Source organism: Amphibalanus amphitrite, unplaced genomic scaffold, assembly GCF_019059575.1.
Source record: "Amphibalanus amphitrite isolate SeventyFive unplaced genomic scaffold, NRLGWU_Aamphi_draft 001260F_arrow, whole genome shotgun sequence".
Taxonomy (NCBI): Eukaryota; Metazoa; Arthropoda; class Thecostraca; order Balanomorpha; family Balanidae; genus Amphibalanus; species Amphibalanus amphitrite.
Genome location: NW_024882753.1, coordinates 15,797 through 39,895, shown reverse-complemented (window position 1 = coordinate 39,895; position 24,099 = coordinate 15,797). Strand labels below are relative to the sequence as shown.

The 24,099-nt window shown below is 49.8% G+C and overlaps 1 protein-coding gene across 3 annotated transcripts in view; it reads right to left on the bottom strand.

Annotated features, from left to right (window-relative positions):
- The window catches only part of LOC122371574 (RING-box protein 2-like), a 39,552-nt gene that overhangs the window by 5,791 nt on the left and 9,662 nt on the right, over positions 1–24,099 (bottom strand). The window lies entirely within an intron of this gene.

Below are 24,099 nucleotides of genomic sequence, written 5' to 3'. Positions count from 1 at the left end.
ACAGAGAATATTAGCAGACATGAGCCATTAACGACTGACGAGCCTGCTGTGCGTCTGTGCATTTGAACACAGCGGCCCACAGATCGCTAGTTAAACGGTCAATTCTGGAAAAAAAACGCAGGCCCCAGTTACCCATGTAGTTAGGTAAGGCGTATGAACCACACAATTTTAACTAGACGTCTCCCGGGCAAGCACGACCTGCAACGTACGAATGCAATGACCTCCTAAATGAGAAGAAATATAGCAATGCGTCGACGGATCAGATAACGAAATGTTGCGGAGCGGTGGAAATTTCCCAGGTTGCAATATTTATGTGCGCATCTATGTATATGGCGCATCATAATATGCGTGCTTTGACTTTCCCTAAGTAGTGAGTCGTGACATAACCATTAACTATTAAGACTATTCTAGATTACATTTGTTTATTAGTAATATGTTTATAATTAAACTAGCACGATGAAATAATTCTTGGGCACAATATCGACGATTTTCACATCAATTCTAACAAGTATGTCTACAACCATTTCAATCATGGAAACAATCATAAATTAAAAATGTCTATTGTTATGATATGCTTAGCTAAAAAGGCTCAAGAAAAAAGCATCAAATTCGGCATATCGGGGGACGTGCCCAGTGCGTCTGTTTCTTTAAGCAGCTGCGTTCAGTAAAGGGTCATTTCAGTTCTAGCCACACCCTTGTTATCCACATTTCAACCAGTCTCGGCAGCCGGGGGTCTCTGGTTCCGGCTGTATGTCTGGGTCCCACGTACTCGCACACTGGCCAGCACAATATCACACATACGCACCGTCCATCAACCCCTCCCCCCGGTGTCGTCAGCCGCGCAGGCCGCGCCCCCCACCCCCTCCCATACCCGCGCAGCCCGGCCCGCCGCGAGTTTACGGGTGTTTTCACCTCTCTTTACCCCCCCCCCCCCCCTCACAGATCGTGAATGGGACGTCTGTGACGTCATCAGACGCAGCACGCCCACGTTACAGCTCGGTGTTTGCACTCACTGCGATGAACGGTCGACGGATGTTTCTAGTTGGTACGCCAGCCTTGCTTGTGCGCTGGGAGTGATTACGAAAGTGGCGTACAGCAATGAAGATTAGCTTTGTGTAAATATTTGGCGTCACGACAGTCGTACCATGATCCGTGACGGTTGAAACATGGTGAAATGCACCGAAATGTTGATAGGAATGCGTCAACGCTGATGTAATTCATAACACAGAGAAGAAGTTTTTGAAGCAACGGGAAACTGAGCAATAGCTCGGTTTTCCGGGCTGATTCGTCGGGGAGCTCGCGCTATCAACGAATACGGCTACGCAACCCCACCCTCTCATCTCACGCCTGTGAGATGATCGATCTAAATGTACGTTTGGTCCATCCAGGTGGACCGTGCTTTGCTTTGAATTTCCCTGGGCCAAACAAAGCAACACAAAAACAAAGCAAAAGTAATCGCGCTGTGAATCAGTAACAATATCGGAATGCACTGGGATTATTGCATCAGGTAGAGATCTCTATGGCTGCTCCCCACCACAGGTATGCATTCTTCACGAGTCATGGTCCAGATGGTACTCGTGGCACGGAGGTACAGCCGGTACAGGTATACAGCAAGTATACAGATTGCATCACGGACTGCGACGGCGCGGCAGCCCGTCCCAGATGAAGCCAGACGTCGCGAGAGAATGGCTGGTCAGCTTCAGTTTACGCTTTGTGGTTAATCGATTTGTCAATATTGACGTCCATAGAAAGCCTGGCAGATATCGGGACATAAACAAACTACACTCAGCAAAGGTCGCAATCAGTCAGCAAATGTGACACAATCACCCGAAAGTAACTGCGAAATAGTTCACGCTGGAAATCGCAGCGATCTGAACCACTTCTCACGCGTGAAAAATGATATAAATCAACCAGAAGGTATAATAAAAAGCATAGGCGCGGGAACCGGGGGGGGGGCAGCTTGCCCCCCTTCCAACTCCGGGGCCGTGGGGGCGGTGCCCCCACAACTTTGAGACGGAATATCGCAATTTTTTTCAAATGTTTTCTTTTTTGTTGAACAAGCCAAGCGATGAAAAACAAGTGGCCTAAAACTAGTGAGAAAACTAGATTTGGGGGTACCCTAGGTTGATCTCTACTCTACTCTATTATGGTGTGCCCCCCCCCCCCCAGTCTGAAAGACAGGCGCGGATACAAGGGGGGGCCATGGGGGCCATGGCCCCCCCTTGGCCGATTTTTTTCAAAAATAAAATAAAAAGTTAAAAAGTTAAAAAGCTGAAAAGGGGGCCTCCTGAAAATAAAGTGGCCGAAATCCGATGAGTTTTTTTTTTAACCTACCCACTTAGTTATTTCTTAGAAGACTAGCTGAGAAAACTTCTTTGTTAGAAGATTGGTAAAGCTTTTCATAACTTGGAGGTCTCTTATACTCACAGAGATGACCACTTTTACAGGGCCTCCTAACCTGCACAGAGGGCCTCCAAGCCTGCACAGATGTTGAGATGTTGCCTGAACAGCTAGATAAGCTCAATAGACGCAGTTTTTTTTTGGGGGGGGGCCCAACAAGTGGGAACAGGTGGGATTATGGGGGGGGCCTCCTGGTTTCTAATGGCCCCTCCCTTGGAGATTTTCTGGATCCGCCCCTGCTGAAAGAAGTACCCGCGCCCCTGATAAACAGGGTAAGAGGAATCAGAAATGCTCGTTTCAAATACAAGTTCACTCAACAGGTGAAAACGAAGAAGCACATCACCCATCCCCATGGTACGGTCAAGAGCTCATTCATACGACATTTGAGACGCATCTGGCAAATCGACTCATTTCACGTGATAGTGACTGTTTTCACATCACCCTTGACCAGCAGTCAGCACCCAACTCAAATATTGATTCAGCGGCGCGGGTTTACGAGAGTGGGACACGTGGCGTCCTTGATGGCGCATCCCCGACCCAGGAGGGAGACCTCAGGGCAGCGCCATCCTGACGTCAATGGTACTGGACGACACGGCGACGACAGGGGCAGCCTGGCAGGGCGCACGGCAGACGCGCAAAAGATCGCGAGGAGGCGTGTCACCGGTGGAACTTCGACAAAGAAGGGTCCGATGATAGCATTTGGGATGACGAGTTCACAAGAAGTTCACAAATATTTTCAACTGGGGCCGCACTTCTCTCTTACACATTGAAAAATAAATCATCGGTCGCCTATGCTCTTCTCGCGCTTTCCACATTACGACAAATGTTTTAAGTATAGCATAGTGATTTTGCGATGCATTTTGTATGAACATTGCTCCATACACATTGCACATAGGTACCGATGCCTTTCGCTGAGTTATTTGATTATTTGGTGCAGTATGGAAGGAGGCCTGGATTAGTTAGGGATAGTTTGGGATACTGTATTTAGAAAGTTAATCATAGGCGGCGGAACGGGGGGGGGGCACCGGGGCACCGTGCCCCCCCTTGAATTCTGCAAGGGGGGCACCAATAGCAAGGTGCCCCCCTTAAATTTGATGTATTAGTACCAGGGGCGGATTCGGGAAAACTCTAAGGGGAGGTTCATGAATCGAAGTGGTGCCCCTACCTATGCCCAAAATTAAAACCTCAACGGATTTCGGCCACTTAATTTTGGTGGTGCCCTATTTTCAGTTTTTTTTTCTTTATTTTTGGCTAGTCATGTGATGACTGGTGCCCCTGCTAAGCCGCTGGTGCCCCTGGAAAGACTGTGGTACCTACCTACCCTGCCCCCTGACAAGCCTACGGTGGGCCCTGACATGACTTAGGTGCCCATGGGCCCTGACAGGCCCGTGGTGCCCCTGACAGGCCTGTGGTGTCCTTGCTAGGCCTGTGGTGTCCCTGGGCCTTGGCAGGTTTGTGGTGCCCCTGTTAGAACGCAGGTGCCCTTGACAGGTTTGTGGTGCCTCTGACAATCCTAAATTGCCAACGACAGGCTTGTGGTGCCCTTGACAGGCCCATGGTGCCCTTGCGAAGCCGGTGGTTCCCCTGCGAAGCCGATAGTGTCCCTGACAGGCCTCTGGTGCCCCTGGCAGGTCTGTGGTGCCCCTGGAAGACCTGTAGTGCTTTTGCTAGGCCGATGGTGCTCCTGACAGGCCTGTGGTGCTACTGACAGGCCCGTGGTGCCCCTGCTAGGCCTTTGGCACCCCTGGCGGGCCTGTGGTGCCCCTGTCGGCTGTCAGGCCTGTGGTGCTCCTGGCAGGCATGTGGTGACCCCAGGTCCTAAGTCATGACCCATGTGACCTCCACCCTGGGATTCGCCACTGATTAGTACTGCGATGGCTTCTTGGGAATTATACATGTAGGATAAATGGAATTTATCAAACGACAATAAGGAAGAGACAAACACATAGGTACTTGAGGATCAGCTTAAAGTTAACCACACATACGGGCAGGGGTGTAATTTTCCTAAAATGATTGTGGGTGCCCAGCTGTAGGGGCGCCCGGCGCCAGGCCGTTTTGGGGCGCGATAGATATTCTTTATGTGGGAGCCTAAATTAACACCGAATTTGATAACATTGCTAGCCGAATGGCGCTTCAAGTGACGTGTCTGACTAAGCAAATACACGCCTAAAAGTGGAAACTGACCGTAAGGACGTAAAAAATATGTAGAGAGGCGCCATCCAGTAGGAGGGGCACCAAATGTGGAGGCGCCAGACGGTTACGACTTACGAGGGCGCCGTGAGACGATGAAAAGGGCGCCATTCTCTTAGGAGGGCGCCGAGTGATTGAAAACGCTATGTGGTCCAGGGGCGCTAAGAGGCCAGAAGGGCGCCGCACAGTCAGTAGTGCTACGTTGGTGGGGACGTGGGGGCGCCAGATGGTTACGAGGGCGCCTTGAGATCATGAAAAGGGCGCCATTCTCGTAAAAGGGTGCCGAGTGATTGAAAACGCTATATGTGGTTCAGGGGCGCTGAGAGGCCAGAAGGGCGCCGAATAGTCGAGGGATGCGCGGTGAACAGAGACCATAAGGACGCGCGACGGTCAGGAGGGCGCCGTTAGACCATGAGAATGGCGTGGTGCTGTCAAAAGTGCGCCGTTCTCCCAGAAGGGCGCCGAGTGATCAAAACGCTATCCATGAACGCGAGACGGTCAGGAGGACGCCGTTAGAGCATGCGAAGGGCACCGTGCTCTCGAAAGGACGCTTGCAGCCTTGTAAAAGACTTGTGGGTGCCTTTTCATCATTGTGGGGGCATACTTCAGGATTGTGGGTGCATATGCCCCCACAAAGAGATATAAAATTAGGTACACCCCTGCATACGGGGGTGAACTGCCATTTTCGTTTAGTAAAAAAAAAACAAAAAAAAATTATCGTGTCAGGGCTGTGACAAAAATAAGTGGCCTAAATCCGATGAGAAAACAGGATTTGGGGGTACCCTAGGTTTGGCTCCTTGAGCCATGGTGCCCCCCCTTGTCTCAAATCGTTCCGCCGCCTATGGAAAGTTTACACTTCGGGGAGGTGTGACTGGAGGCGCGTTGGGGGTGTGCTTTGTGTAATGTGTAATACGTGTTGGGGGCGTGTTAGGAGAGGCGGTACACAAAGCCGAAATTGGGCCTCAGACTGGTGCCCCTGCATCTAATCAAACAGCTCACTAACGAACGTGGCATCGCCCGATCCAAACTGCAGCCCAGCGGTGATCTCAGATTGTTGTTGGGCGTATGGCCTTTCAAATTCTGATGAAATATACTTATTTCATTTCTCAGCCGAAACTGATAATTAAAAAACAGATCGGGTTAACTAAGCGCAGGACCGATAACGGATGGATTCAACCATGCACACACAAACATTAATTAGCCTGCGATTGCATGTCATGCAGACGTTGCCCATGGTCAGGACCCTTGACCAGCAGTCAGCACCCAACTCAAATATTGATTCAGCGGCGCGGGTTTACGAGAGTGGGACACGTGGCGTCCTTGATGGCGCATCCCCGACCCAGGAGGGAGACCTCAGGGCAGCGCCATCCTGACGTCAATGGTACTGGACGACACGGCGACGACAGGGGCAGCCTGGCAGGGCGCACGGCAGACGCGCAAAAGATCGCGAGGAGGCGTGTCACCGGTGGAACTTCGACAAAGAAGGGTCCGATGATAGCATTTGGGATGACGAGTTCACAAGAAGTTCACAAATATTTTCAACTGGGGCCGCACTTCTCTCTTACACATTGAAAAATAAATCATCGGTCGCCTATGCTCTTCTCGCGCTTTCCACATTACGACAAATGTTTTAAGTATAGCATAGTGATTTTGCGATGCATTTTGTATGAACATTGCTCCATACACATTGCACATAGGTACCGATGCCTTTCGCTGAGTTATTTGATTATTTGGTGCAGTATGGAAGGAGGCCTGGATTAGTTAGGGATAGTTTGGGATACTGTATTTAGAAAGTTTACACTTCGGGGAGGTGTGACTGGAGGCGCGTTGGGGGTGTGCTTTGTGTAATGTGTAATACGTGTTGGGGGCGTGTTAGGAGAGGCGGTACACAAAGCCGAAATTGGGCCTCAGACTGGTGCCCCTGCATCTAATCAAACAGCTCACTAACGAACGTGGCATCGCCCGATCCAAACTGCAGCCCAGCGGTGATCTCAGATTGTTGTTGGGCGTATGGCCTTTCAAATTCTGATGAAATATACTTATTTCATTTCTCAGCCGAAACTGATAATTAAAAAACAGATCGGGTTAACTAAGCGCAGGACCGATAACGGATGGATTCAACCATGCACACACAAACATTAATTAGCCTGCGATTGCATGTCATGCAGACGTTGCCCATGGTCAGGCCGGATAAAGCACTATCAACAAGTTACATAACCACGCAGCCGGACCGGCGCGGGGGTCGCGGACCCGCACATCCGCCCCGTGAGTGGAGGTGGCAGCGTCGGCGGCTATCTTTCAGCCCGCAAACGGAAGCCGACAGTTGGCGCTAAGTGGAGGACGGCAGCGTGCCCCGTCACCATCACTACTTCCCCCAAACGTCGGCACCACACGGTCATCTCCACTAGTGCGGACACCACGGCCACCGACACGACAGCCGACATCAGAACGAGCCGACACAGCCGGATGTCAGAAATGACGGCGGCAGAGGCGCGCAACACGCGAGGCCCGACCGCGCCCCTGCGCCGCTGGCCGACGCGTCGTGTCGGGTGTGTTGGCAAACCACGCGACACACCAAGTGCTGAACCCACGACGCACTTCCTGGCCAGTGTCCGCTGTCCAGCCGGGCTGAGGATTCATGTTTTAAGAGGACATTTGTCCGGAATAAAAACACTGGGTCATGGGGCTACGGAGCCTTTAATGTGTGCGATTGTCCTTCATGTGAGCCAAAACAAAGCATGGATAATTTAATTATTCAAGTGTAATCTTCTGGGAACTGTCCATAGCTGGAAAAGTTTATACTTAGCGAGCTTCAAGTTGGAAAGACGTATTTATAAGACAGGAAAGAGATGGGAAGTAGGACAATGGGAAAAGGAAAAGGCAAGTAAAAGAAAAAAGGCATGGTTAACAAAAACAAAAGAGTAATCAAGCAAGAAAATAAGATGATTGTTGCAATGTCAATTCTTACTGACCATCACCCAGACTAACTTAACCCGCGCACCGACGGGGGTCTGCGCCAACTTCGCACCGACGGGGGGGCGGATGACCGCCCCCCCCTGAGAACTCGAGAACTAAGCAAGATAGCGACAAGCGGTAAACGGCATCGGATACGCACGGTCAAGATCTACAATTTTTACAAAGGTCATTTTCAGGTCAGGTCAAAGATGACGTCACAGGGGTCGAAAAAGTCAAAAGGGCGGCGCTAGATATGGAGAGTTTTTCTCGAATAACTTTCGAATTAGTCAAGATAGGAACAAACTAAGGGCATCATCGTGATCCTCTCATCAATCCGCATCGAATGATATATATGTTGACCTCGAAAGGTCAAGGTCAAAGGTTGACCTCAGGTCACGTGACCTCGAGGTCATCATGTATATCATTCGATGCGTCTTGACGAGCTGAACACAATGCGACCATCCACGCGTCTGTATCTTGTTCCTGTACGGAGTTATTGGCCAAACACCTTTGGTGACCTTTGATGACGTCACATGACCTCACAGCTGCCCAACAGCAAAACAGACCTCAAGGTAGTGAAGGTTGATCGTATATGAAGTCATGTATGGTATATAGGGCCATTCCGACCCGTTTTAGTGGTAAAAACAGGGAGTTGATTTTTCCCCCATTGACTTATAATGGGGAGGTCGCGAAATTGACCTGACCTTAGGTCACCGACATCAAAATTCCGAGATATACAAATTGTAGCTACTAATGACCTCATAACATCCTGCGACTTTCAAAGGCCTCCGACATCTACTGTAGCTCTGGCACGGTGACAAAATTGCAAAAAAGTGACTTGAGGTTGGGTCATTCAAAGTGACCTGGTGACCTGACCTTGAAAGGTAGGAGGTTCAAACTTGCACACCATGTGTAAAATTGATGAGGGAATAGTCGTACCAAATTTCCCGCGGTTTTCCCGCTATTCGCGAAAAACCTCAGGGGGGGGGGCGGATATCCGCCTCCCCCCCCCGTCGGTGCGCGGGTTAACGTCAAAACAGGCAGCAGCAAAAGTTGGCTGGCAGTGGCACAACACCTCTGATTTAGCGCTTCAACGTCATCAGGTGCATCCATTCAAACACCCCGCGGCAAGGTTTACCACATTTCACAAAGCGTGAGCGGAAGTCCTTCGGCACAGAACAACAGTCATTTCTCTGCTGTGCGGCGGCGGCGCTGTCCCCGAGACTGACCAGAGCGCGACTTTGCGACACGCACAGGCCATCTGGCAGACGGGCGTGGCGCTGAGTTACCGCCGACAAAGCAAACCCTTCTCTGCACAGACGACAGGGTGGGGCAGAATATACACGCAGACGCAGAGACTGAGTTCAGCACACGCAGAAAGTGGGACGGCCGCTGACCCGGATACAGATATTTTGCAATGCAGGAGGGTAGAGTGAAGGGTGTATGTATAAGGCGCTGAACGACGGTGTTGCTTTAGGGGCGATCGGAAGATGGCAGGAACTGATCGCTGGCCACGCCATCTACTTAGTGTCCTAATGCAAAACATCTTAACATGTTAGTTAAATAAAACCTTTTTGGCAGGGTGGACGACTCGTCGTTCAGAGAATGGACGGCGAGCTGTGGAGGCATTACGGCAGTGAGCGGGTGGAGGCCAGCGCGACCTGGGCAGTCGAAGAGCGACGGTCCGGATAACCCGACCGTTCCCCGCACGAACCGCGCTGGACCAGGACCACTGCATTAGCTGTTCATAACCTCTCCGCCAATGGAAGGCAGCCTGGTTAAACGGAATATGGGCGTCGGAGCTCGGTCACTGAAGTCTCTGAGGTCGGCTACCGCGCCGGTACATTTTTTTTTTTCTATTCAAATTTACATAGCAGGATTTCTGCCAAGATATATGTACAAGAGAGAGAGAGAGAGAAACATATTCAGGCATACTTAGCAAAGCATATCCAATGGTTCATCACCGATACCAGCAGCGTTTTGAAGGCCCTCTCTGTGCATATGTCACAGCTTAGCTTATCCGTAAGTATATTTCGATTTCTTTTCGCGACTTGGTATAGGTCTGCGAGGGCAAGCAGTGAGCAGTTGGCCCCATGGAACCACCCTATAACACATTCCACTCACGCCAGTCTGTTATGTCTGCGCGTGCATTTGGTACTTGGTACTTAATACTTGGTTTTTGCTGCTTACGAGCCGCCAGTGGGTGCATATTATTTCAAATGTGATTATGTCGTTTATTTGCATAGCCGATGATCACTTTTAAAAATTATTTCCCTATCCATTACGAGACATTCCATTTAAATCAAATATTTCCTTCTTCAAATCCCCCCACAGAGCACCGGACCTCGACATGGACTCAATCCCCGCTCCTGAACCAGTCAGCGCTGGGCCTACTCAGCGGAACGTCAGCCGGCCATGGGGTCACGGGGTCCGTCCGATCGATCCCCACCCAAGCATTCGTCCCCATCGACCTGTCGGGACCCCCCCCCCCCCCCCCGCCCAGCCCCGACGGCACCGTCTTGGAACGCTCGGCTCGGCGGTGGCCCGCGCGGCGGCCGGCCCGGGACGACTAAACCAGACAAACGAGTCGCTCAAACGGCCGAGGAGGGAGCCGCAAGGTTCAGCCGTTTAAACTTGGCACGGTCGTTTGGGGTGCTGCGGGGTTCGTGTGTGCCGACAGATACAATATCGGTACCCAAGATACAACGCACTTTTATCGGTGGTTACGTGCATCTCGATGGCCTCGACGTGCACCTTGAGGCAGTGAATCCACGGATACCGCCAGCTCTTTTAGGGGCTCTCCGCATGCAATAATAGCGAGTGCATTGCTCAAAGGCCCCGTATTTGAGGCCGCTACAGCTATCATAAGCGATAGCTCTAGCCTCTAATTACAACCAAGACCACCAGCCATGCATTCAAATTGACCGATTTGTTTTCAGCTAACGGGTCGGGAACGAATAAGAACATTTATGGTTCTCTGCATCTAATTTTCCCGTACATGTCAGGTTAGATTTGGTGTACGCGCTTTAACGTGATCAGGGCAAACAACAATGGCGGTATCCTCGATTTTTTTTTTTTGAAATTCCAATGAATAATGAATATAGGTGTTGATTCGTTGACATAGTGTACGTTATGTCCAATCCACCATTGAGATTCCGCATAAGCCTCACTTCTACCAAATCGCCACAGTTTTGTTATGATTCAGCATCCGACAATTTTTCTCCTGGTGCGCACCGTGACACGCACTGTTCGAACCAGCACTGCGTCCTAGGCAAGGAAGCAACCACGGACGGCGGGCGGCGGCTGTGACGGGTTCCCAGAGGCCCGCGAAATCCGCCGGCTAGCTCCGCTCCTAGCCTGAGGCGCTAGGTAACGGGGAACACAGACCGACAGGCACATGCAGAGTCTGATCCGCGGGAGAGTGTCAAATCACTACGTTTCCATGACAGGTCCAAATCGATTTAGCGAAATTTCACGTGCGTTTTTTCTCGGATACGAACTATTCACCTAATGCAAAAAATGAGCGTAGCTTACCTATATATGGTTTAAGCCAGCACCTAATCCTATAGTTACATTTTCAAATGATGCCTAAATGTCATGATGGAGGAAATCCATTTAGTACGATCGGCTTAGCCTGTGTCATGGAAACGTAGCCAATATGTCCCGCTGCAGGGTGCGGGATCCACAAATTGATCATCGCTGCTTATCTGATGCCGGCGTGGCAGAAACTTTAGTCACAAAACTGAGAAACTCCCAAAACATATATGCAAAGACGGAGTAGCGACCAAAGCAAGACGCGATAACAAATCCGATAGAAGATATAAGTTTCTCTTCAGCACCGAACACACTTCTCTTGACTCTCTTCTTTTTTCTTTTTTAGGTCTTTTTTCACCATTTGCAAAAAATAGCCTTTTCATTGACACCATATGGTCAGTATTCACATCACAATATCACTCAAATAGGAAACTTCCCAGAACAACGTGATCACGTGGAGATGTAGTCAGCTCACACACAAAAGGACATTCAATGCCACAGAAAAAGTCCCACTTGAGTCGGCGGATGGCCAAGGTAACAAAGCCGCTTGCTCCCAGAAAAGAAAGAAAACCCCCTATGGCACCAGTTGCCCACCGAACCCCTCATCAGAGCTATTTTTCTGTCCGGCCAACTGTCTCGAATAATGCCCTCAGGGGGGGGATAACGCCCACACCTGCGGCTGTGACACGCGCCGGCGAACGTGACCCGTACGCGTGACACGTCAGTGACGGCCTCATCAAAGGCCGTCGACTGACTCGGCGGACCGATTACATAAAAACGGTGCCAACTTCTGACCTGAGCCCTGACCTGAGGTTGCCCGCCCCAAACACGCATGGAATAGGGAAATGAAGCACTGCGTTGTCTTGTGGCGAGAATGAAAATCAGACGTGTAGTGTGGTGCCAAACTGCAAAGGGACGCTCAGCACACTACCGGCCTTGTGGTGTGGACCGCAGGCACAGATTACCAACAGAAATATCTCTCATTATACAGTTCAAATAGTTCATATTTTTTAATGTAACGTAGCGCCTTACCACCACTGCACCATCACCTCATTCATCAGAAACTGATCAAAGCAATTCGGCCTTTCTCATTCAATCACGTCAATAACGTGTCTTGTTCAGTCAATAAATTCGCGGCCATCAGACCCATCGGCGCGTCGCCCTTCATGGCTGGACTGCTACTAGTTCGACCCTGCGCTGGAGCCAGCCACAGGTCACAGGTCAGATGCCATTTGGGTGAGCCTCATGAAATTTTAAGGAAGTAAATTTATTAAAAGGACCAGTCTGTCGGAGAAATCGGAGCTAGGCTTTGTGCGAACAAGCATGTTTGTGTTACCAAAACTTTATTGCAACATCCCTCGCCATTACTAAAATGCAAATAAGACACAATCAAGTCGTTCAGTGCAGTGGGAGCAAGCAAGCAAGCAACCAACCAACCAACCCACCAACCAACCAACCAACCAACCAATCAACCAACCAACCAACCAGCCAACCAACAAAAGCAACCAAATTTGAAATAATAGACAACGCCTCAGAAATGCAGATTGAGTGCAAAAAAATTGAAAATTGAAATTTGCAGAAAATTGAGAAATGCAGATTATCAGTCTAACCACCACCCGACATTAACTTTTATTTTCTTTCTATGCTGTTAGCGCCAGAGGCAGAATTTTGGCTTAAACGAATTACGAACCGAAAATTTAGCGAAAAATAATAACATCTTTACTTTTGATACAAATTAACACATAATTTTAATTTTTAAATCCCATTTATCGCAAAAAGGGCCTGTCTTACAGCACAAGTCACCAGCCAGCAAGCATTTCCTCTGTATCCTCCGAATCGCCACCAGCGCCGCAAAACCAGTGCTCTATTCACCAAACTTCCGACAACCCCTCTCCTGGCAGGCAGGTGTCTAGAGAGCATTCTCAGTACAGCAATATCCGGCGAGACTGACAGGCTTTCCTGGCAGTCTGCCAGCGCAGCCGGCCGGCCGTGCCCACCTCAGCAGCCAATGACCGCCTGTCAGAGGGATTACGTCAGCATTGCACCGTGACGTCACCCACAGGTGTGCACCCGGCTGGGCGATCAACGTGGGTGGAGAGGGAACAAGACTCCCAGGGTTGTCCCCAGCCCCGGCAACGAGGAAAAACGCACCAAGGGTGGGCTGAATACAAAACAGTCAGTTTTCTTCGAAGAGAAGAGAGAAAACATGGGCCTTTACCCTCGAGGGGAAGGCTAAAAAATTATCTTCGCAATTACCACCCATAGAGTATTTATTGATTGGGAAATGTGAATAGCATTTCTATAAGAAAATTATCCTTTTGCATCACCAAACAGGCATCCAAATACGACAAACGAAGGCCGCATGTTGGAACTACCGACCGATCGGTACCTGGCTATTCTGGGAGTCAGGTGAGGCTACTACTCAGCACACTGGCACTGAGTTGCATCATTTATCTGACGAAAGAGTTAATAAAAGGGGACGCTGATCAAATCCCCTTCACATGTGATGTGATAGAATGGAAGGGGTGGTTACGGGCGAGAACAGTTATGAGGGGACAATAATGACAATGGTTAATGGTGATCCAATACAGCAAAAACAGATTCGTGTAAAAACAGTGAATACGTCAACACTGTGATCAGAGTGCCGAATGAGGATTTCACCTGACATAGCTTGATGAACAGATGCATTTGGTCATGGCTGTAATACGTATCGGCAACGCTTGACTACATCCTCCCCACGAAACAAAACTAAAGGAAAACAACGTTCCGAAAACTAGGCGAAGCAGGCGCAAGAAACAGAACCTCACCACGGGATACATTAACTATTCGATTAACGATGATAATCGACCAGTGAAACTTCCTCTTTAGCAGAGGGCAGCAACACTCTAAAACAGGGCTAAACCAAGACACAGTACCTACCGGATGAAGAGTGGAAAACACATCACGGGTTCATTGCTGGTCTGAAGGCCAGAATAATCTGCATACCAAGTCAGAAGCCGGACCAACGGAAATGCGTGAAACCACCAGAACTCAGAACAACGTCAAAATGTGGCATGTCGGCAATGTCGGACTTGAACGTCACGCTCCAGAACAGCATCCTTTCCCATTCAGGCCCCTTTCGTCAGCGCGTCAGCTGACCGCGGTGGACCTCGGTAAAATTACCGCGCCCCAGGCCAGCTCGGTAATTACCTGACGCCGCGCCGGAGGTCGGGCCGCAGCCTTCAGCCCCGGCGCCGTGCCCCGAGGCACAGCTAACGGAGTGACTAGACATTAGACAATCCCCGCTGCACGCACGGCAGCAGTGTCAGCAGACAGCGGCCCTCCGCGAAGGCCGCCGCGCCCCCGCCGAGCCCGCCTCTCCACCAATCACACGGCGGCTCGCTGGAGATGGACCAATGGGCGGCGTGCGCGGGTGGAGAGCCCCGGCAGGTGTATCTCTCAGGTGAGTATATAACCAGACCGGTGGGTGCCGGCGGTTTTCACCGCTCTCCGAGCCGCCATTGCGCCTCTCTCATCAGTGAACAACAGCATTGAGCCCGCTTTGCTGCATCTGCAGCGCCGCGAAAAGACACCTCGCTGCCGTCCAGCCAATCGCCGCCCTCGGCGCATTAGCGGTCGAGATGAACCGAGCCGATAAATTGGCCTCGTCCGCCGGCGACGACAGAGCGTCGACCACCTCCGACGAGAGTCTCATCGACGTCGAACAGAGCCTGCCGACGCTGTTGCCACCGCCGAAGACGACAAGGGAGTCCTCGAGAAGCGTCGACGCGCCGCTGCCACCCTACTTCGATGACCCACGATTGGCAAAGCTGGTGAGTCAGACGGCGCGATCGCAAAGTCCCGAACGAAGCACCTACGCCTCCAACCTGGCCATGGCGGCGACCACTGCGCCCAGACTCTCCCTCACGCCCTCCAAGAACTCCAAGAACTCTCTGGGAGACGAGGCCGCCGCTGCGGCGTCCCGTCGCGACTCGCGTCGTGCCTCCTCCGTGCAGCTGATGGTGGACAAGGTGCGCGCTGACCTCGAGCGTCGGCGTCTGGGCGGCGGCGACTACCGCACCCTGTCACTCTCCTCCGAGGAGGACGGTCCGCTCGGCGCGCTGGGCCCGCTCTCGGCGTCCCCCTCCGAGGCCGGCGGTCTGTCCGATGACGAAGAGGTACACGCCGCCGGCCTGCCCGACCAGCCCGACTTCCAGCTGAGCCTGCTGCACAGCCGCGGCCGCAGGAAGAGCCGCAGACGCCGCAGTACCCTCGTACCGCAGGTGAGTCCAGCAATGAGTGGAAGGGGTGGAGAGGTGGCCATGGAGGCCGCGCCTAACGTAGCTTTCATATCAGTCCTCGAATGTTTTATATCCGGGACTATCATTGAAGATATAAGGAAAAATCATGTAGCTTAGCAACACCCATCTCCCTGCATAACTTCTGGAATATAATAGGCAAATAAAATACATTAGATGATAGAAGCACGCAAGGAACACGTAACGGCAAACGAGTGCATACCACAAGGCTATTCCAGCCATGGGTTAGCAGTAGGGACCCTGGAGGCATGGAGCCTCAACGCGTCCATGAGCGACTGGCTCCAGACTCCCTCCCACCCTCTCTTCAGCGGACCATGAGCCCGACCCTGAGTCCAGCATCTCCCACCTTCCACCATCCCCTGAGGCATTCATTACCTCTACCAGAGTCGGTGGCCGGCAGAGACCGCCCCGGGGCATACGGTTGGGCCGGCGGAGGTCGGCGCGGTCGCCCAAGGTCGCCTGACCCCGCCCCGGCCCACTGCCCGCCGGCCCGCTTAGATTCAATATCCGCCGGGGGTACCGCGACCGACAGCTCAGTTGGCTGCCGATAATCGACGTACTAGCCAAGGTCTGGTCAAAGGAAACGGCTGGTTGGCGCCTGGGAACACCCCTCCCTCCACTTCCGGATTTGATAGTATGCCAGCGCATGAAACTGCATAGCGGTCAGATGTAATGATGCTGTTCATGTGATACCTCAGTGTTCAGCGTTCCACCTAGGCAGTATGCACCTAGAGGTTTGAACTCACGTCTACCTACTTGTGTCTTGTGCCCTGTGCCTAAAAATGAAGGATAAGTTACCCATCTCACCACAATTTGTTCCTGAATCTATGATAAAAAAATATGCTGAGGAAAATTAGTTCGATAGAAATAGATAATTTAAGAGAGCAGGGACATTTCGAAGAGTTCGCGTCGGGTGGTTGAGTGATATCGCAGACTTGGTTTTTCGGGAGGCTGAAGTTGAAACAAGATCGAATTCGGTATTGGTTCTCTCCAGAGCGAATACCCAGTACTTATCTGATAAACTGTCTCACACCATTGGGCCTAGCATGCACCTGAAGCAACTGCGACCAAAAACTCACCCCGCACACGTTTCAGACAGTGATGCCAATGATTATGAATTGGTTGATCAACCAATCAATATCCGTGACAATCCAGTGTTGAAGGCAAAATGTTTAGTCACGTCAAACCAATGCATTACGAGCAAGTAACTAGCTTCAATCTCGCCCATTCCGTAACAGGCGGGCGTTGATCAGCTTGTCTCAATTTCCAAAACTCCAGCTCCTCGTTACTCAGCTACCAATATCCAACCAACATGTCAATAGGCCGGGGGGTCTGCCCATGGCGCACACGTCACTTTGGTGCAGCTTTCGTCAGCATTCTTATCTTGGACCGGTGCCAATTGGAGGCTCAACCAATGAGCGACTTCGGCCCCGGAGGCTCGCCCAGTCCAGCCCTCGATTGTGAAAGGCCTCATGACCATCAGAGCCATTTCAAGGCTGTAAAATTACAGACATTGGGACTGGTCGGGGTGTACAATCCTTCCTTAGCGGCTAGTGTGATGAAAGCTTTATGCATCTAAGCTATGCTTCTCCAGCTATACATTCCACCGCATCAATGTGCACAAAAGTAAAACTGTTGATTTTCATGCATTATACCTCTATCGTTTAGTGAAGTAAATTCTTATTTGAATAAGATGGCCAAGACAATTTGGTAATAGGTATAATATTCGTAGTGAGCTACTTGAAGAAGTATTTATATCCTTGAATTTCAAAACAACTTTTCAATAGGAGACTTCGCTACACGCATCCCGAAGCCTAGTAACGTTACCCTCTCGAGCCGGAACGGTCCGTCCCAAATCGATCATGATTAACTTTCGCCGCCCAATTACGCCCCGGGCAGTCCCATCCGATTCAGCGGCCGTCGTGAGCCAGTGACCAAGTGACTCTACACAAGGTCGTTCCGAAGTCGTAACCGGTTATGGCAACTTATTGACTGAACAGATTGCAAAACACGAACAATGACCGATCAGCAAGTAAAGTTGATGATAAACAATTTAAATGAACATCATGCATAAAATGAATTCAACGAACGTAAAAATAAACCAAGGCGCTATGAGAAACATACATATGAGTAGTAGGTAGAAGTGTTTACTTGTTGACGAGAAATGTGTTTTTGCATTCACAAATAAATGAAGTAATTAAAAAAAAACAATGTGACACTATGAATTCATTGTTAGTTGAATGAAAAAAAATCAGATAACTCAATGAGCTCAAGAATGCTAAAGCCGCACAAATGCCTCTTTTCCATCTCCAATGGCACGTTATCGAATAAAACCAGAAGCAGAACAGCTCTCTTTGCAAATGCATAGCGCAATGCTCGCTATATCAATTTCTAAGACACTATTTGGTCACGTACGGGCTTTGTTCACTTTTCCAACTACGGCTCATTACGAAATCAAAGTCATAGACAGACTGAGGCAGTTTTGCAATGCACAACACAAAGTACAAACTGAAAATCCGCCCGTGGTATTCGCTTGCCGCAAGTCTGTACTGAAATTCAGTCCCAGGGGAAGCTGACGGCTGAGGCCAAATACCGACGGCCAATGTCCAATCCTGCAAACGCTCCGATAGTGTTTATCGAACACCAAGGTCGTTTTGAGGTTGTGCTCTTCTGACATTTCCATAGGCATGGCACGTCTGGAACCGCCTGGATATACCGCTACGCACACATTATCACCAAATCATAGCGGGATGACTTGCAAATTATCGACAGGCCGGTGACTGTAGAACATCAACGCTGTGCCTACGATAGCAAGAACCACAGACCATTGTATCTGGTGCACACCTTACCACAGATAGCGCACAAAGCGCGCCAGCCGCGCGGGGGAGTTCCTTCATTAGATGTAACGTGACATGGTTGACGTGACCTGGTGACCTGACCTTGAGCGAACTGGATCTGAGATTTTAACATGTGCAGGAAAGATGCAACAGGTGTGCCAAAAAACGATGGATTATTGTTTTTGTGCAGGACCACCACGCTAGCTGGCTGAATGGGAATCAATCATTGCCGCTGTATAATACGAAATCAGGCCAATGAAAGTTTAAACGCAGATGCTCACTACCATTCACTACTCATCCTTACAAATAAGATTAAGAAATGAGGTAATATGCATAGGTAACCAATATTGACCGTTTAAAATTTCAACGTAAATTTTGTGTTAGATTTACTGTAATCAGACTTGGATTTCATGGATATTTGTTCGACTTTTCCAGGGCAACACATTCCATTTTATTGACATTTATGGCGATGAATGAACATTGAACATGGGTGAGAATATGGCTTTCAAGAAGCCCTTATTTCATCAGCAGAGAATTTTGAATTAGCAAACTGGCAACAGTCACATTCTCCCAACTTCGACTGTCCACATAGCTTGTCTTCAGAAGCACTTCGTTGACCAAAAGACATATTTTATATCCCTGTGATTTGCATGAAAAACAGCAACTTTGCATCGGAGTCCCACAATAAAATACATCTCATTTCAACATCTAATTTAAATTTAGCTTTGATTTGGATTCGTCACTGCAGTACAGCGGTGACAATTCTTAACCTAAATATATCGTGATGTTCAAGCCACAGATATAAGTTTCAGCATCTACTTTGATGCCTCCTGGCATGAGAGAATGACATCAAAACCATAAAACACGTCAGTGACCGTCTCCAGGCGGATGTCGCGCTCCGCGCACACGCCACCCCTCCCGGAGATCACGCTCGGCCGCCGTGGACGCCGTGTCCACTTCCACACCGTCCACTCAGCGTCCACCGTCCACGGCACACCCCTGTCGACCGACCGCAGACGCTCCGACGAACAATCACGACCCCGTGCGTGACCGAGCCGCGCCCCACCGGCACAGACAGGTCGGCGCCGCCGGCGGCTCAGGCCGAGACAGCCCCCGGGCGCGTGACCGACTCACCGGGGCGCCGGCCGTCCCCCTGGCAACGGCGTGGCCGCCGGCTGGCCACCGCGTGTGCCGCCGGCGTCAACGCATGGCCGGGGTGAGGAGACGGAAGAAGAGGAGGGACTAGGCGGAGCCCGGGCGGAGGTCAATGTTCGCTACTGCTGAAGTAGACTAAATTAGTATTCGTTAGGCTATATGATGGTAATAGCTAATGGTCAACGGTTATTACAATGGTTGTGCCCTTACATTCCCAATAAAGTACTCGATTTATTTTTACTCAGGTTAGCTGACGGAACCAGGCATAAACGCACAAAAAAAAATGGAGGGAATTACAGCTTTACGCCGAAACTTAGTGAGTTATGAACAAATCATTGTCCTTCGTGGCATCACAGTGGACACACGCAACTACTAACTATAGCAACAACCCACATTTTCTTAAGCTACAGATCCGCATTCAACACCATTTCGCGTCGAATGTCGCTGCTCCACGCAGCCAAATTAACGTTGTCGGAGAGCGATCACAATAGAAATGAGCATGAAACCCATTCAAGTTCTCAAAATAGGCGCTGTCTCTGGGCAATTACAATAATCATGAATGTGAAAAGACAAGTTTTTCGTCTTTTTTTTAAGAAACATTCATCCAGGTCAATTCTCCATACCAAGTATAAAAAGTCCCAAGGCAAGGTGTTTTATAAATTTAGACTGGATAATGGATTTCCCGGCTTCGAACTCATTACAAGCATGGGATGCAATGACATATTTGCTGCGCTGATATGCAATGTTGCAGGAAAAAAATGAGTCTAAGCGACACGATATTGCGTTCAGCCGGCGCCTACGAATTCGTTTCAACAAAAATAAAAAGGCATATGATATACCTGAAATGGTAACTATTTCCTCATTTTCCTTGCATATGCCCCACTCTGCTTCCGAAAAGCTTCATGGAAAAGTACTTACATATAGCTCCTGATTCTTGTATGAGATGGTTTAGGTTTCTTTTTAGAAAGATCCAGACTCGACATGCCTGGAAATTTCCAGTAACGGAACATAAATCAACGCCGTTAACCCTCGCCCCGTTGGGGGGGGGGGCCATTTTGCCCCCCCCCCTGTGGTTTTTCCTGAATAGCAAGAAAACGGCGGCGCGCAGCGCCGCCAAATTTTCAATACCTTCCCGGACATCAATTTGACACCTTCACACCAAATTTCAAGTCTTAGGTCACCTTAGGTCAGGAGTTATTGAGGTCAAACTGAGGTCATGTTCGAGCAAAAATGAGCAAAAAACATGCAATCTTGAATCGCTCACCAAATCTACAGTTATCAAGCAATTTCAAAGTTCTTTATATGGTCTAGTAGACAAAAAGCGGCGCTACAAAACTGCTATCTCGGATTTTCAAAATTTTTGGTTTTTGACCAAAAAAAATTCAAAAAACTGATTTTTTTAGAAAAACTAAAAAAAATCCAAAATTTTTCCGAATTTCGAAAAAACCGGAACATATGTGATAGTCCCGGCGCTCTTCTATATACATACCAAATTTCAGATCGATATCTCGTTTTTTGGCCAAGTTATAGCGAAAAAACTGTTCAAAAATGATGACGTCAAATTTTTGAACTCAATTTTTAGCGATTCTAGACCACGTACGGCAAAACAAAGACCACCATTGAACTCCCCGTGACGAGCTGCATCGATTCGATACCCATTTTATGCAAAAATATTAACTTTGAAATTTGACCTAATTTGACCTGACCTTGACCTGACCTTGACCTGACCTTGACCAAAATGTGACCTTAGCTGGCCCCAAAGGCTGCCTGACCCACATAATCGCATTTGTCATGTAAAATGGACCATAAAACATGTATCACACGACACTTTCATATTGTGACCCCCCCGTGACCTGACCTCTGTGACCTGACCTGGTGTCAGTGACCTCAAATAGCAAAATATGTGTTTGAAGAACATTTCCCCATCGATGATTTTCAATGAAATGCATTTTACTCGATTGTACAACGCATTTCTTGAAATGCCTGTAAACGGTGAAAATTGGACCTTTGACCTGACCTGTGACGTCATCGGTTTGACCTAGGTCAATAAAATTGGGTCACAAGGTAGTTCCCCGTTGGGGCTATCCAACGCCGTTTACCGCTTGTCGCTATGTTGCGTGGTTCTCGAGATCTTAGGGGGGGCCAAAATGGCCCCCCCCCCAACCGGGCGCGTTGCTCGGCAGAGCCCAACGGGGCGCGGGTTAATGGGATCTCAAAACCATGGCACGTCTCCGCCCGGTCACCACGAAACTCATAGACGGTTTCCCAATAGAGCTGACCTTCCAATAGACAACCTCCGGCTCAATAGGGGAGCGACACTTGGCGGTCCGATCGTTCCGGGTACTTCGCCATACGCCGCGAGTCCCAGGCAGCTGCGAGCCCCGGTAACCAGCGGACAATTGTTCGCTGAAACCACTGAGGTTGGCCAGCGGGATTACGGTGCTCGAAGCTAGACAGCGAATAGTCCAGCGGCACTCCCCGGATTGCAGGGTGCAGGCCTTCTGTTCAGCCACGGGATATTGTTGATAAGTCGCTGACTGCTGCTCGTGGGGTTGGATGGAAACATGGATCCGTGGCAATGCTAGTTGGTTTATTCGCCATGCCGCCCCGCTCTCTTCGATAGATGCACTGTTCAATGCTTGTTGAATGCCCGTTGAAGCTTCACACTATGAAGCTATCTTCATTGTGTCATGATGGATAACTAAAAATGACGAACATAACATCAACATTCGTGAGAATCGAACTCTTGCAGCTAGTGTAGGTACATCATAAACTTACGATAACCACAGGAAAGATAAACATCATGAGCTTAGCACACTGTCAACTGTCACACTTTGAACCCAAACTAGGCCAGTTCTTCGAGCAAGACGCCATTCGGAGGAAACAAGGAGCGCTGTGCACTACGACCCAGCCGTCGCCACTGCATGCCGACGGAAGCATTGGACGTCAGCCAACCAGCTGCCGAGTCCCGGGGGCAGGAGCCACGCTGTCGAACCAGACGGACCAGACGTGAGGGAAGCGCCTTCCGCCTCCAAGTCGGACAATCCTTTGAAACTTGGGTGGTCATAAAAAGAGCACCCGCCATGGTAGCAAGTCGGCCCATTCATAGGAGCTTCAGTGAAAAGACCATCGATTCATTCGTTACGCAGTCAAAAGGCTGTCGAAGCATGACCAAACAACGGGCGATTCCACACTCGAGACACGGTCGATCTAAGGCCCAAAGGCGGTCGATAGACTGCCAGGCTAAACTCGCAACGCAGTCAATCCCACGACCGAGCTATATCCGGCCGGTCGATGAACAGTCTAAGCGCGTCCCCAGCCGCCACTCTCGTTCTGCGCCCGCCGAGGTCGGGTCGGGGCAGCACAGGTCGGGCGGTCATGTTCCTATCGACGAAGATCGACCATCGTCAGCAGAATCAAAAACACATTCCTCGCGGACCCCGGCTTCAGTGCTGCAGAAGAGCTCCAGACTAAATAAATGTGAAGTTCAGAGCCGGCAAACAGAGCTGTTTTGAGCGCGCAAGCTCCGTCCCACCACGTAGAGCTGATGATTATTTGGTCAACACTCAACAGTCAAGTGCATTAGATAGACAAATATGATTGATGGGCATTCTCATCAAACCACATCGCCTTGTTCGACGCGAGTTTACATCGAGACATGTCTACTACAGGCACAGAGCGGGGGAAAATTTTTAACTTAATAAAAGTTGTCAAAACAAGCATGGACCAAGATCCGTTTGAAGTTGAGACGCTTGGGTAAACATTATACGCTACATGGAGCACTCAGCACAGAGAACCACCGCTAACGAAATCGCAGCAAATCTCAACCAGCAAAACAGGGTTGTTTGGTGCAATTTAACCTTTTAATTAAAGAGTTGAAACTTCACTTAAGATAATTTTCATTGAGCTGGACGAACCAACTGAAACATGAACACTGAATATTGGTTCGATCCTTTTCAAACATAGCAAGTTATTCCTCATTGTGGACATTTCAACTTCCACAAAATGTAGTGGACAAAATAAGTAGAGCACCAATGCGATATGGCCCCCAACAAAGCTAAAAGGCGTAAAGCAACTAAAGTAACTAGTTCGGTGTGTAAATCAGCGTTTTTTTCTTTTTCTACGAGCATGAAACACATCGGTTGGAAAAGTTGAGTTTTCTGGAAAAAGCGCAAGTATATTCTTAAGCACGAAGTGTAGCTTCTCCGAAAGACACAAGAGACATTTCACTGAGGTGAGCGTGAGCAGCTTATCATAAATTAATATCCGTACCTACTCAGGAAGCTGCGGGCGAAAATTGTAAACTTCCAGTTCCGACCGATCAATACAACAAGAAGAGCGTTCCAAACCCATCCAGACACAACACTTACGTAAGGGATCATGTAAGTTTCCACTTGGCGTGAATTCGTCGGCTGCCTCCCACACTCTGCGTTTGGGCTCCAGGGTAGAGCCAGGCGACTGATCTACAACATCCCCAACCTCGGCGCCCGTCCCGTCACCGGACCCTGGCCCGATGTACCGTAGCGTGATGTACCCCGGTACCGCCACTTCGGGTCAGGCCACGAAAGGAGTCCATCCATCACCCGAGCCAGCCGGCCGTGCTCCAGCACAAAGAGCGCGCCTGGCTGTCACGGAGCGGTCAGCAGGTCACCACAGTCACCCCACGCGTGTCGCTGTCTCCGACCACCACCCCTCCTCGCCGGCTGAGGTCACACCTTCCCTGGACACGG